At 34.5% G+C, this 16,342-nt stretch overlaps 1 pseudogene across 1 annotated transcript; it reads left to right on the top strand.

Moving 5' to 3' along the window:
- The first annotated feature begins 2,736 nt into the window (after positions 1–2,736).
- Positions 2,737–6,294, top strand: LOC147497666 (ruBisCO large subunit-binding protein subunit alpha-like; annotated as a pseudogene). Its single transcript, XR_015197178.1, has 4 exons — positions 2,737–2,918; positions 3,035–3,383; positions 3,586–3,707; positions 4,882–6,294. The product of XR_015197178.1 is annotated as a ruBisCO large subunit-binding protein subunit alpha-like (transcript).
- The last annotated feature ends 10,048 nt before the right edge of the window (positions 6,295–16,342 follow it).

Here is a 16,342-nt window from a genome sequence, read left to right as displayed (position 1 = left end):
AAGTGTTATGAACATACGACTATGAAGTCCAACTAAATCCCAAATCCCCTGTTAAGTATTGGACCGAAGTTGTTTATAGGCTTTGTAAGATGGACTTGCATGGACCTAAAACAACTCAGGCCTGATCAACGGCCCATAAGATCAACTTGTATTTTTGTTCTTTAGCTTTTGGCTAACCTACAATAAGATCAACATGTTGACTACATTTTTCAGGATAAATTAAGTAGTGCTACTTCATATCTATTTCCATCATTTGTGTTATGGAAATGTCATGGTAGTTAACTATTGACACCTTATATGTATTAACCCATTTAGTTTCCTAATATATTCCATAACAAATGAATAAGTGTAATTATTTTTTTCAATTGTTAAATCTCAATTTCAGTTGGCTTGCTTATGAATGCTTTTGTTTTTCATTGCTTGGTGGGGGTCAATGATATGTTTTAAAGAAAATTTCAAATGGAGTTTGGCAGAATGGTGCAAATTGTGTGTAAACTTCCAACAGACAATGGGATGAAAATTACTTGATTGGTAAGCACTTTTCTTTATGTTCTCTTTTCATGTCTTTATCTTTCTTCATCTTGGGATTCCTCTGAATATCTTCTTTCATTTGACAAGTAAGGAAGCGGGACATACATTGGAATCTGCTTATTCCGAATAACTCCTTCCAAATCGCCTTTTGGTAATCTCTCTAATTTTATTTTCCCGGCCAATTTGACTTCTAAATGTCATAGTTTTGTATTAGTAGTAAAGTAAAATTTAATGTGAGAATGGGTGGAACCAATATCAAATTTTAAGTCTTTGTACTGATTTGGGGTGTCCTGATTTAGTCGAAAATAGTGACAATGATTAGATAGTTCGAGCAAGTTAAAAATTCAAGTTGTGTACTAACTATTGGGAGGTAATAGTAGTTTATGATTCTGAGTTCTAAATCTATGTCTTGGTGTTGAAGTAGGTTTATGTGACTTTGTTAGAATAGATACTAGTTGTTGGATACTGGCCTTGATATATTTAGTCTAATAATTCATAGCTGCTGCTATGAATAAACGTAGAGCTGCTAAACGATATTTATTGACGGGAGAAAATGCATCGTTTAAGCATGTTTTTGATGTTGCTGTTATATATACTGGAACAAGAAATCCTTTGTTTCAAAAATGTCAGTTCTGTTTACTCGAGTAATAGGGACACTTCCCACCATTAGTCCTCCAGTATGTTCAATAACTTTAGAATGTAGCTTATTCGTTTAGACTGTTATTGCATCTAGCCTGAGTACTACTATATATAAGTTATACTACATATTTTACAAATAGTAGCTTAAAATTTTATTCCAATTTAGATGTTGGTATGTATATTAGTTGCAAGTGTGGGCTTACTACCATAACTTATACTACATTGTCAGCCCCTACCTATAAATTGGTTCCTAATCTCACATGATTTAGTTATAGATTGCTGGAATAAAATAGATTCAAGTTAGTTAATATGCTTTTGTTTATATGAATGGTTTTTCATTTTTCAAAAAATAAGACGATTGATATGAAAGATGACTAAGTTAATCAAGCAGGTTATGCTTAGGGGTAATATGGCTTACTTTTCATCCTCTACCATATTGTAAATAAATGTAAAATGATTGTTGGTCCTTTGTCTTATATCAAGGTCATTGAAATTGGGTTACTGATACCGACCTCTCCGCTACAAGTTAGAGTGACTTTTGTCCATTTATCACAAGTATATCACAATCAAAAGAATGGGTGATAATGTGTTATTTGGTTATATTAAGTAGCACACCTGCCTGATTTGATAACTCACTACAACAAATATGACATATGACATCGCTAATTTTATATCACTTCAGCGAAGTGATGTCATAAGAAAACTATGACATCACTTTTCTTAGCATGTGATGTAATCATTATCACAATTTATTTTAACATCACTTATTTCAAAAGCTGATGTAGTAGAGTTGTACAACATCATTTTAATTAGTGATGTCGAGATAGTGATGTAGTAACACTTTTTTACATCACTCGCTGTGTCACTTATAAAGTAATGTAATATCTATGTATTCAACATCACTTTAAAGGTGTTGTCACTCACCGTGCCACTTATAAAGTGATGTAATATCTATATATCACTACTAAAAAAAAGGGTTTTTATCTCGGTTCTAAAATTAGCCTTATCTCGGTTCTGCTGATAAGAGAGATAATATGTCCTGTAAATGAGATAATATGTCCTGTAATTTAGGTACTAACTCTGAGTATAAATATGTTATCTCGCCTCTTACTTAACCGAGATAAAATATATGGATTTTACCACTGGTGGATAGGAACTGATATAATAGAAAATTTCATTTATCTCACCATTGTGGAACGGATATAATAGGAAATTTCATTTATCTCACCATTCTAAAACTGATATAATAGGAAATTTAATTTATCTCACATTGAACTGATATAATTGATATTAAACCAAATATCTCGGCACTAAAATGATATAATAGCTATTATACCAAATATCTCGGCACTAAAATGATATAATAGCTATTATACCAAATATCTCGAAATATATTAAAGAAAACAGAAATCCCAAAAAAAAATTGAACTCCCAAAAAAATTGAACTCCCGCTCTACAGTACTCTCTATCTCGATCAGGAATATCATTCACGAACTCACGATAATGGCAACTGCCATTCTAATCCCAAGTATCTCGCTCTCTGCTATCTCTTCGTTTATTTTTAATCCCAACTATCTCGCTCGATCTCCACTATATATCTCTTCGTGTATTTTTAATCCAGCTATCTCGCTCTCCACTATCCGTGTATTTTGCCCTCTTCACCTCTCGCACCAACGACTCAGAAACAATTCAAGTTCCACTACCCATTTCAACTCCACAGCAGTTTAACAACTCTTATGGGTTTTCAGGTACTAAAATTATCTTAGATTAAGCTAGGAGATTATATAGTGTTCAAAACTAGTCAGATTTTTGAAAATTCATGTATAAATAAGTTAGTGCCTAACCTTTATAAACTGATTTGCAGTTTTTCCATCAGCTATTCATTCCTTGTTAAAACAAATTGGATCTGAGGAGGTTCTGGTCGTCCTGCCTCAACTTGATTTGCTTTTGTTAAAAAAAAGAAGAAGATGGCGTCTGCTAATGCCCTCACCACTTCATCCATCCTCCAATTCCCAACTCAGGGAAGCCTTAGTAATAGGACAAATCAGAGGCAGAAGTTCAATTGTAGACCATTTACTGCGAGAAAAAAGCAACCAGGTTTGTTAGACGTGCAAATGCTAAGGAAATTGCTTTTGGTGGGGCTTCAAGGACAGCTCTTCAGGCTGGAATTGATAAGCTTTTGATCTTTGTTGGTGTTACCCTTGGTCCTAGAGGTATATCATTTATATCGATTGTTCTGTTTTGTGATAGATATATGCTTAAGAGGTATATAATGAGAACAGGACCTTATAGAAAATGTTTTAGTTTGGTTTGCCTATGTCCACTAAGTTCTATCTGGATATATACTTCTTTTAGTAATACCATTCATTGGTCTCAAAATTCTTGTTTCCGCTATCTTTCTTGTATATTTTGAAGGAAGGAATGTGGTGTTGGATGAATATGGTAGCCCAAAAGTGGTGAATGACGGGTAACAATTGCTCGGGCAATTGAACTTGCAGATCCTATGGAAAATCTTTGGTGCGGCTCTCATAAGGGAGGTAGGATATTCTTTCTTTAGATGCTCGTTTGTTGGCATCATGATTTGTTATGTCTAAATCACCCCCTGATTTTCTAGTTGTCTTGTTAAAATCTTCTCTCCTATATTTCCCCCTTTTCCAAAAACGCATTACACATAATTATTTTGTTTCAAAGATCGCTAGTGGTTGTTATTAGCTTATATATATTTTGGCCCTTCTCCTTTCTTTTGATTTTTTTGAGTTTTATACAGGAGGCATTGATGTGTGTAATCAAATTTGTAGAGAAATTATATAGTGTTTCTGCTTTGGACAAATGATTTCATCAAAGATACCACCCTTCGTTTTTTATGAACAGAAAACTATCTTACAGTGATTATGCTCTCCTGCGCTGAAACTTGAAATCATTAGCCATCATTAATATTCTATCCGAAAGTAGAAATGGCTCTTTTCACATTTAAAAAGTTGAAGAAAATGCTTGTTTTGCAGTGCTTGGTTTAAGAGCTGAGTGTTTTTTTGCAGATATAGGATTAAGAGAAAAAACATATAGGTCTGTTCGAGATTTTACTATGAATAGTAACTGAAATTATAATTCCAGGACTTTTTTTCTTTGTTTTTTGTTGAGGAATTGAGATTAAAACTAATATTTAATGAGTTTTACAATTTGGAATTATTGAAAAGTTCCACAGAATTCCAATTTTATGTACTTACTTTGATGGAGTTAGAATTTCCTGTGGGAGAGAGACTCACATTTGTAACATTTGTATTTTCCGTCTTACGGGTTGTCAGCTGTCACCCCTCATTTAGGGTGAGCACTTGTCATCATAACGATTCACATTTTTTCTGGTAATGCTTGTTGGGCATCTCGGATATATACCAACTTTGCTCCTGCAGTCCCATCTTGTGTGTTGCCCTTTTAACTTTTCTACTCATTATATTTTATGATCATGAAAGAAATCGATGATCACTGAACACTATATATTTTCTGAACTAATGTTCGGTGTTTCACTATATAGTAGGATGAGCCGATGAGGCATAAGCGATTATGAGCATAATAATGATTTGACTGCTTGGTGTTTGGCTTGTCTGTGATGATCGAACTTTAAAATTTAGTTATTGTGTTCAACGTGTATGCTATATGTATTATTGGTAGTTTTATTTAGCATTGTATGTAACACAACTACTCCTTCGACAAAAGGTTGCAAGTAAAACAAATGACTCTGCTGGTGATGGGACAACGACAAAGATCTGTTCTTCTGCACGAAATCATTAAATTAGGGTTGTTGAGTGTTACATCTGGTGCAAATCCCGTCTCGATTAAGAAAGGAATTGATAAAGACTATACAGGGTCTAGTGGCAGAGCTAGAGAAGAAAGCAAGGTCCATCGAAGGTCGTGATGACGTAAAAGCTGCTGCCACTATCTCTGCTGGAAATGATGAGGATATTGGTATCATGATTGCCGATGCTATCGATAAGGTTGGGGCTGATGGTGTTTTGTCTATTGAGTCTTCATCATCCTGACAACAGTTGATGTCGAAGAAGGAATGGAGATTGACAGAGGGTATATCTCCCCACAATTTGTGACAAATCCAGAGAAGTTGATTGCTGAGTTTGAAAATGCAAAGGTTTTGGTGACAGATCAAAAGATTTCATCGATAAAAGATATAATTCCTTTGTTGGAGAAGACAACCCAATTGCGATCTCCACTACTTATTATTGCTGAAGATGTCACTGGGGAGGCTTTGGCTACCCTTGTTGTGAACAAGCTTCGAGGTATCATCAATGTAGCTGCAATAAAAGCACCAGGTTTTGGTGAGAGGCTTAAAGGCTCTTCTTCAAGATATTGCCATTCTAACAGATTTGAGTTCCAAGCCGGTGATCCGGGCTTGATGATAGAAAATACTGAAGTTGAGCAGCTTGGAATTGCGAGAAAGGTGACCATCAGCAAGGATTCAACCACAATAATTGCGAATCTTTGCGTCAAAAGATGAGATCCACGCTAGAATAGCTCGGATAAAAAGGGAGTTGTCCGGAGACAGATTCTCGTGTATGATTTCGAAGCTGGCCAAGAGAATTGCCAAGTTGTCAGGTGGAGTTGCAGTTATAAAGGTGGTGCCGCTACGAAACCCGAGCTTGAGGATCGTAAGCTCGGATTGAGGATGCAAAGAATGCAACTTTTGCTGCCATAGAGGAAGGGATCGTTGCGGGTTTGCATTGGTTCACCTATCAATGTTTGTTCCTGCAATTAAGGAAAAATTTGATGATCTTTGATGAACGGCTAGGTGCGACATTGTGCAAAAGGCACTTGTAGCTCCTGCATCTTTAATAGCCCACAATGCCGGCGTTGAAGGAGAGGTAGTTGTTGAGAAAATAAAAGAAGGAGAATGGGAGATTGGATATAATGCAATGACAGATAAGTACGAGAACTTAATTTAGTCTGGGGTAATTGACCCAACAAAGGTGACAAGGTGTGCTTTGCGAATGCGCAGCTTCTGTGGCGGGATGGTTCCCGACTACACAAGCCATTGTGGTTGAGAAGCCCAAAGGCATCTGCATCAAAGCAGCCCCACAAGGGCTTACGGTATGATTCGTGTTTCTTGAAGTGAAGTTACCACCAGAGATTCTTATTGTGTTTAGCCAAAAGAGGCTTGGTGGCTTAATCGGGGAAAACTGCAGTTGAGATGACTTGCACCTGCACTTGCAGATCATATTACATTGTAGCAAGAGAACTTCATACGAAAATTATGGTTTTACATTATCATGGTTTTCTTACAACCGTTGACTAACTGTGAATTAAAATCACAAGCCATATACAAGTGGTCAACTATACCTGTTTTCAAAGCTCATGGAATGGCCCAAGCGTACATATCTGATTGTGCGAGTGAAACATTTTCAGCCATCCGTACAGTAAGTGTCCAAAATACTCCGCTTGAGTGAGTGGATACTGAGTAGCCAATTCAATGTACTTTATCAAGGATAAACTGTAATATGTGGATTGGCTTTCTGTACTTGTTCTGCTTTCAGGTTAGATCCTTTGGTGGTGAAAAGCGTCAAATGTCAACATTCGGTAATCAGGTAATTTACATTGTCATATGGAGTTGTGGACATGTTGCCTTCTTGTCAGGAATATGATTGCTCTACCAGAAATACTAGAGTTTTAGTCATGCTATCATTCTATAGACCAAAAGTACTGAAACCTTTGATGGGCTCATTTAAACTTGGCAGATTTTGGCCTACCAGTCGAGTGACACAAAGCTTGGAATTTTCAGATCTGCAAATGAAGCTGTGACTAGAATTGTAGTTTATGTTTCGTTGTTAACTTTATACTGTCTCGGCGGAAGCAAAGTGAAAGCAGTAAGCATTTCCACGTGACTGTGACCTCTTTTTGGAGTATGTTTATTTGGATATGATTCTCAATGTTCAAATGGACAACGTGTCAGACTTTGGTAGTCGTATTCTCTGATATAGGAAATATGCAACGGCCAGTCAAAGCTTCGTAAGAGTAATTAATGCTTAATAAAAAAAATGTATTTTATACAAAGAAGATCTTACTAGTTCCATTAAGTACTTTCATATTGTTTTGGTTGGCTTGTTTTGCTCGCATAAGACTTTGATGTTAAATAGCCATGTACTTCTTTTACCAAAAATACTAAAAGAATATTGTCGCAGGGTGAGTTTTCTGCTGGAACAGTGGCTTCTTTTATTGGATACACATTCACACTTACATTTGCTATAAGTCATTTTGGATTTTTCAGCTTATCTAATTGGTTCTTTGTATCTCCTGTCTATATAATATTGGCAATGTTTTAGGTACAAGGGTTGGTCAACACATTTGGGGATCTTCGTGGGACTCTTGTCGCTATTGAGCCGGATAAATTTTGTGTTATCCGGGACAGATAATCGATGATTCTCTTGCTTATGGTTTAGAAAGGTAACTCAATGAAAAGGAAGTTTGCAATGAAAGCCTTAAATTGTTCTACAATCAGGGGTTCACTAAGGAGAATTTTGCTCCCAATAAGCGTTTCATGTCAGCTTTAAAATCAGCTAGTAATGGATGTAGTGTAGTGTGGTCTGGTGACATTTGTCTTGAAGGTATTTTTTTTTTTTATCTCATTATATATACTTTCTATGATAGAGCCTTGGTTACAAATGTCTGATGACATTTGTCTTGTGGTTTTGAGTGTGCACCAAGGATTAACATTACATGACCTCATTCCTTTGTATATTGTATAATGACGATAACTAGTAGTGTTATGAGTGGATTTGCAGCTTTTTAATATATGCTTTCATTTTTACTTCACATTTTTCTATCTTCTTTTGTAAAGTTGGGTTGTCCACCCCCTCTGATTCTTTTATATGTACCATTTGGAAAAGAGATAAATATGAAAAGGATAGGTCACTGCTGCAACATTTTTCTGGTAAGGTCACTGCTGCAACATTTTTATACTTGTTCAATCCTTCCTTTTTTTGCCCTTCTTATTTTGTTTATATTCTCTCTTATTGTGTGGTTTTATTGCTTAGAAGTAACTTCTAAGCAATGTGAGGACCCTGCATCTATCCAACTAGAGCTTTATTGGGGTGAGATAGCTTCCAGTGACACACATAGTAATTATGTCCTTGAGCAATCAAATAATTCTGTTCAGGTAGGGGCCTCCACTAAAGATGCACCTCAAGTTGAGTCCTCGGTTGCCAAGCGTGGAGATATTCTTATTGACATCAATAACCGATTCCCCGAGGATTTTCTGTCGATATATTTTCAAAGGAAAGATTGATGAAGAGTCCTCTAGCATAAGTCCGTTTATACAATTGATGGAACTAAACATTGGTCATTCTTTCAGAAGTTAGCACATGATGAGTTTGTTAGAAATGATGTTTCTCTTATGGATCAGGATCATCTTGGATATTCATCTCCACTTACTAAGTTGACGAAGAGAGTCTTGGAGCCTATAATTTTTCACAGCTGATGACCGACGTGAATACTTTAGGACTTGTGGATTCTCAAATTTTTTTTGAGTAGGAAATTTAGCAGGAACCATCTGTAATAAGGAAATTCAGCAGGAACCATCTGTCTCCTTTCCTGAATATATAGAGAAAGGTTAAAAAAATATCTTATTATAGTTCGAAGAATAGTAGTTGATACAATATTTGAGTTTCTATATATAATTGATTGATCACTAGTACTCTTTGAAAGTTAAGTTCATGTTCGACATTGTTCTTTCTTCTCTTAATGAAATAAGTTATTCAAAGAATTTACTTATGTTGGGTTGTTTTTGTTAATTGGTGTTGATGTTTATGAATATGAAAGAAAATGTGGTGGTTTGGGACAGGTTTTTATTTGCTGGTTAATTGTCATGAGCAATACCAACAAAAACTGACATAGGGTGAGATAAAAGGTTGTTCAAGAATCTCTCTTTCCAAAAGAATTTATCACGGTTATTTTTTGATATTATCTCGGTTTCAATAAAAAAAACATCTCAGTTTTCTTCTATACTAATTGGTTTCAATCAACAATTTATCTCGGTTTTATTCTATATAATATCGGTTTTATTTAGAAAACCGAGATAATATATTTAGATAAGATGTCAGACTTCTAAGATAATTTAGTAGCTTATTATCTCGGTTTTATAAAACTCTATTACCTCAGTGGATTTTACCTCGGTTGTTTTTTCCTAGAAAACCGAGATAAAAACTCTAACATCTCACCTTTTAGCTGAGCTTATAAGCCCTTTTTTTAGTAGTGTATTCAACATCACTTTAAAAGTGAATTTGCCAAGTTTTCGAAATCACTTATAATGTGACTTCTAGAAGTATTATTATTAATATATCTCTTAATTAAGTTAATTAGTTAGAAAAAGACCATCTAAAAAATTAGGTTAAATAGAAATGAAATAAGGTGGACACTGGTTTGCTAGACTAGCCGCCCTTAAACGAAAAATAGAAAATAAAAAACTGCCACCAATACCCAAAAGGCTTAAACCCCATAAGCAAGGTCCGGCCCATAAATTTATAAGACCTAATACATACGAAGAAGAATATTAAGAATGGAACACGCCCTCACTTCTAAATTTTGGGGATTTTAGAGATGATCTTTAGTATTTTATTTTCCAAAACTTTACAGTCTTTCATTAAATTGAAATTGGAGATTGATTGCTGCGTGCAAACGAGTTTGATATTAATCGATTACAACATTGAAAGGTTTCACTACACCATTTGGGTGATTTTGCAACAGTTGGGATTTTTTATTAGTAACACTTATTCATCCGTTAGCAAGTTACTGACATTTATAATCTGTTAGAAATAATATCAACCATTGCTGAAATACTTGAATTATTCTCTAACATTTCTTTAGATATTTAGTGACGTTTCTCTATATGTTAGAAGTTGAGAAATGTAAAAAGAGGAAAAGAAAAAACAGATCGGAAAAAAAGGAAAACTTAAGCGGGAGTTTTTCACATCTCGCGCTCATCGAAAAGTAGAAAACCTTAAAGTTGAAAACAAAAAAGACACGACTCCAAAAAGCCCTAGCCGTCTTCAACCTCAACACACCAACAGCAGCCACCACGTACCTCTCCCACCCACGGTATGCTACTTCTTTCTTTCTTATCTCATCTATGTTTCTTCTCACTTTCTTGAACCTAGTGTTTCACCCGTGTTCATGATCGATTTGTTTTTTGTTTCCTTTTTGTTTAGGGTTCATTTTTGGGCTTTTCAGATTTACTTGCAAATCCACAACATATTCACAAGTGATGTTCGAGAATGAGTCATTGGTTTCTTGTTGGCAGCTCATCTGAAGATTAAATTTTGATGTCAGGAACAGCTATGTAGGTACTTTGTCCCTAACTTTCCTTTTGAAATTTGAAAATTCCAAAACTATTGTGTGTTAATTTATAAAATTTGGTGCAAATTAGGGCTAAAAGTGGTATCAATTAGCACCCTAATTCAACATATTAATCGGTTTTTCAAGTTGGTTTTAAAAAATGTTGCTTTGTCATTTTGCCTTTTCGGTTTGATGTAGATTTTACCAACAGCTCTGCTTCATATATTGATATTGGTGCTTATATGCTAGAGCCAAGAACAGAGATATTTAAATTTGTGGGAAATGACAGGCCTTTTTAGTAAATGACTACTGAGCTTGAAAACCATATCACAGAGCATTTAATTAAAATATGCATATTGAAAATGCTTAGAATAACTTATGGGAATTGATATGGATTTAATCCAACAGGAAGGAGAAGCAAGACACTATTAGAACAATGGAGTTTTATTATTTCTGGAGCACTTGCTATCCAAGTATATAGAAGACTAGAAGACTCTCTGGCTTCTTTCTAACATTTCAGTAGAAACTCCCTTTACCATATATATCCTATCTCTAGTCCCTACACTTTCTAGATATTTATTACATCAAGTAATCTACATATCTCCAGATTTATTGTATAGAAAAATCTACAACAACTCTAACCTTCTAGTAAAGTGCATCAAATTTTAGCACTCCTTGATGTACTTTCTTGATTCTCCGAGTATCCGGTGTAATAGGTGAAACTTATCTCGCGGTAGAGCTTTTGTAAAGATGTCTGCCACTTGCTCCTTAGTACTGCATTAATTGAGTTTGATTTTTCCATTTGCTTCATCTTCCTTAAGATTGTCATACTTTAGTTGTTATTCAATTTCATTTAATTAGTAGTTCTTTGCCTTTGTGGGTTTTAAATTGTGTTTTTTTAGGTTACCTTACCTATTTTTTACAACTTTTTGGATTTGTTCCCCAAATCTCACTTCGTTAACATGTTCTTGTGGCTCGATTAGCCTTTGAATTTGTTGGTTCAAAGGTGAAAATGAGTCAACACATGCTCTTATGAAATTTCAGTTATGTTCATTCGTTATATTAATATTTTTCCATAATAAATTATGTTTTTTTTTATTACGAGCTTCTCATATTTATGAGTTTCTAAGTCTTATTTGTATTGTAATTTGACATGTAGGCTGTGTTTGGTTCGCTGAATTATGTTTCAGCTAGAAACTAAATTCTTTGAATGGGTTTTCTTTGAATTGTTTTGTCAAGAATGTGAAAAATGTGTGTTTGGTTAGAAACAGGAAAGTCTGTTTTAGTTGAGTAGGTTTGGAGTACTGGATCGATCCCCCAAGAAACACCCAATCAAAATATTGTGAAACCCACTAATTTCTACGTAGAAAACCTCCCCCGCGATAAAAAAATTTCTAACGGACAGTCGAGGAAGAAGAAAGAAAACAACTTCCCTTTTTTTATAAAAGAGGTTGCTTTCCTTATTGTGACCCATTGAAGAATCTGTTTTCCTTTTTTTTCATTTTCCATTGTTAACCAAACACTAAAGAAAAACCACTTTCTCTGAAAACATTTTCTTTTCCTCCTTTTTCTTTGAACCAACACAGCCGTAGTTTTATTTTTTATTTTTATGTTGTGTTGGTGGAATATTTGGACGTAGGCTAGAAGAGATGAAATGAATGATGCTCTGACTCCTGCTTTGAAGGCATTCCTTTTGTATCAGGTTGTTTATGTTTGGCAAGTCATTTGGTAGATGTGATCTTACATTGTTCTTATCAGCTTATTGTTTTTGCAACGGTAACACATGTTCATACATTAAGGGTATGTGATTGTGTGAATGTCATATGAGTAATGGAGCAAAATCTTCACAGATGTGCAGCATGATCTGCTACTGCCCATGTGCAGGTTGACTTTTAAACTAACACTAGTTATTTAACCAATTTTTTAAAGTTGGAAATATCTAAAGTGATGCCTTAGAATTATGTCCATTTAGATTGCTTGCTTTAAATGAATTAAGTTGTGATTCTTTTGTAAGTAACTATGCCAATTAACATGAACTTCTCAATTCATCTTTTTGGCTACTGTTAGATTAGTTTGAGCCTTGTTCACTAACATATAGGACAAGGAATTGTTGACAAATAATTTCTTGGATGTTAGCAAATTTGTTGGTGCTAGTTTGTATGCACTTAGTGGGTCTAGCTTTGTTGGTAAATACTTGTTTGGTGTGACTAAATTATTGTTCAAGTCAAGTTCTCCGAGTTCTCCACGTGAGATGCATTGGTGCAGTATTTCTATTACTATATGTACATGTCTAACTTGGTTTTAACTTGGGAGGGAGTTTGCCACATGTGTCCATGTAGGCGGCACCTCCCCTAGTAGGAAGAGGCAGAAAGTTTGCTACGTGTGCGTACTGCATCCCTAAAGAAAAGCGTGACCTGTAATTGAGTTACATGTACTATTTCTATTGCTAAGGAAAATACTGAAACAGGTCTTACTACAACAAAGGTTATTTTTATAATTTTCATGGTAATCTTTATTATCCTCATAAGTATGTGATGAAATTTGTATAAGATGGACATCTTCTTGTTGGTAACACTTTTTGGTTTCATAATCTAAAATAAACCAAAGTGTGGATGTGATATCAGTAAAAATAATAGAATCCTAAATATTAATGTTAACAACACTAATACGTAATCCTACCGTTCTTACGTTTAAATCATTCTTCTTACTCTCAAAACATAATCATGCAATATAATGAGTAAGGATTCGTTCCACTCTTAACTGTCTAGACTTAAATTGAATTCAACTAATCAAACCAAAAGGAACAATGGTGAGAGTAATGATTTGATGTGAAATTTCTATACTACCATTCCCAACACAAGAACAATAATAAGAACATGCCATTATGGAATAAGTAATTAACTTTATAAATCTAATAGAACAATAAGAACAAGATATGATTGAATGAATAACAACTACTTATTAATCTAATGAATGATATTCAATGATTTAAATAACTAATCTAAAACAAAGAATGAAACTAATTAATTAACTAATTGAAATTCTAAAAACTAAGTTCTAAAACTAATTAATGGAGTGAAAACTAAGTAATTAACTAATCTAGATCTATCTTTTTCTAACCCTAAACTCCATTAACATTAGCTTCCTAACCTAATTTATTTTTTAACCTAACTATCTACCATTAACAAAGAGTCAAACTTTTGTTTTTATACTTTCAGATCCAAAAATCGTGCATGGGCTTGGAGCCATGTTTTGGGCCGGAAAATTGGGCCCAAAACCCAATTCTTTCAGTCCGAAAAGGGCTCTTCAGTTGGATTTGGCTTCAACAGACTTTTCGTCCACTTTTGCTCCTCTGATTGGGTCAAGGCTTAGACCATTGGAAAGATCTTTCCGAGCCGGTCGTTTTGACATAAGGTAGGCCCAATTCGAAGTCCGAGTCCAAAGATACGGCCTTCGAAAGTTCTGCTGACTTTGTGTGCTATTTCCGGCCCGCGTCGACTTTTCAGCTTTTGACCGGGCTTTACAAAGGCTTTGTCTTCTTGAATCTTGGCCTTTAATCACGGAACTCCTTAGCAACCGACCTTTGCTCCTTTATCTCGCTAAAGTGGCACATTTCTATACATAATGGACTTTGAAGCCTGGAATGCATAAAAATACGTAATCAGTATTAACTCTTCATTATTACTCACATAATTGGTCTAAAAGTATGATGGTTAAGGGTTTAAAACTACAGTTTTGGGCTCTTATCAAACCACCCCCAAACAGCATTTTGCTTGTCCTCAAGCAAATATGAGAAATTAGAATAAGTGACCAAAAATGGAGTTCTATCTACTCTCATTTCGCTGAGTGCGATTGCATTGACCATATGCAACAAGGCCTTAAACCACTAGGAATTCCCTAGTGGACGAGTTATAGCCTCGTGAGAGTTTTCGTGAAGGTACTCACAAACTTCATCTATACTACAATGACTAAGAAATAAAACTATTGTTTCCTTATTTATGTCTCAATTATCTATACATCTCACTAGCAATGAATACAGAATAATCATGTCGAAACCTAAGCTAATATATGCATAATAATCAATCATCTACGAATAAACATATATACAATGAGTAATGCTATGAAATGCAGTAACAGGTCCATTTCTGAAACTTTGGAATAGCGTCCTTAAGTAGGTTCTCACATAAAAGTCAAGACAAAAATCACTCTGATTTTTCCACTCAAGTTTTGCTACTCCAGTGTGCAGTGGGCATACTTTACCTTACAATCTCAATGACACACAAGAAAGCCGGAGTTGATCAAACACATCTGCCACTTACTATCCCACTAACCTATTCCTAATTGAGCTAGAGGTCTTTATTAGGTGTTGCGGGGATTAGGAGATGGTTTAAGAATGAAGGAAATGGATATTCAAAAAGACAAGTCTGAGATAATAGGGTCTTCATATTACGTAACTAGAGAAAACCTTGTTCTTTTGCTTCTACACTTTGTTTCCATCCTTAGCCTTTTTCTTTTGGCTTTTCGACTCCTTTTATTCTATTTTTGGAGTTTTTATTTTATTTCTATTTTTCTTTTTCTTTTGTTTTCTTTGGATGGAAACTTCTTTTCTTTTTCTTTTCTGAAGCAACTAACTAATTTCTGTTTACACAGGTTTTTCTCTTCTCTTTTCTTCACTCATCCTATTCTCAGACTTATTCTAAAATGGGTAGGTTGATTTTTTTTTTATATATATTTTGTTTTGTTTTTGTAACAGGGTAAAGGAATTGTGGTTTATGGAAGGGCTAATGAAAGGCTCAGTGGGGCGACTAGCGAAAAATATACTTAGGTCAAAATTTCTAGCTATATCGATCCAAAAAGGGCCTAAATTCTCTCTTAGGACATGGTATAGTGGTCAAGCAAGTGGATGTGTGATTTCTCTATTCGGAATATACTTCTCTCTTGTGTTATTTCTCAAATGTTTCACTCATATAAGGCTTTAGGCTATATTCTCACAGGATTTGTAGAATAAGTACTCTAGCCTAGATTTCAGAAACTTACTGCCAAACAATCATAGATACTCATGTAATATATTTATAGATAGATGCAAAGATTATTACCTACATATTAACCTAAGTTTCTAAAAACTATTCTAATGCAAAAGCTATGTGAGACTTCTAGATTATTAAGAGCATAGAGAAAGAAACAATACCAATATTCCTAAATGTATAGCATAAACTTTTTATTTTTATTTTTATTTTTATTTTTTTTATTTTTAAGACAAATAATACGTAATATACAACCTAATATGTGCTTAACATTTACATCGTGTTTCTATACCACCCCCAAACAATTTGGGAGAAGGGGGTTCATGAAACAATTCAATAGCACAATTAAATTATGTAACTAACTAATTTTTTATAATTTTTAACATTTTATAAATAAAAGTGGGTAATTTACATCCTAAAATTGTCTAATTTTTGCAAATGTTTCTATCCCACCCCCAAACAATCGAACGCTTTGTCCTCAAAGTGTAAAGAGATAAGGAAAGAATTTACCATAGAAACGTGGCAAAAATTGGTAGTACCTGTAACAGAAATATTGTAAAGATGATATGATAATATGAAACACAATTAAAATGGTACGTACTAACTAACACAAACTCTACTGGAGTAAACATGACAGGCTTAGGGTGGCAACATGATTTGAAATGAATACCAAAATACGCCACCCCCAAACAAAATTGGAAAACTCTTTTAAGTTTGAAAATTTTGTTTGGCCTATACTCCAGAAAGTTGGTATTGTACGAAAACTTGGGTCTTTTAAAGTCAGATTCCCTAGACTTACTAATATATGTTTATGTTTT

This window comes from Coptis chinensis, chromosome 5 (assembly GCF_015680905.1).
Source record: "Coptis chinensis isolate HL-2020 chromosome 5, ASM1568090v1, whole genome shotgun sequence".
NCBI classification, from domain to species: Eukaryota; Viridiplantae; Streptophyta; class Magnoliopsida; order Ranunculales; family Ranunculaceae; genus Coptis; species Coptis chinensis.
Note: the sequence above shows the minus strand (reverse complement) of the source record. Positions and strands in the feature narration are given on the sequence as shown.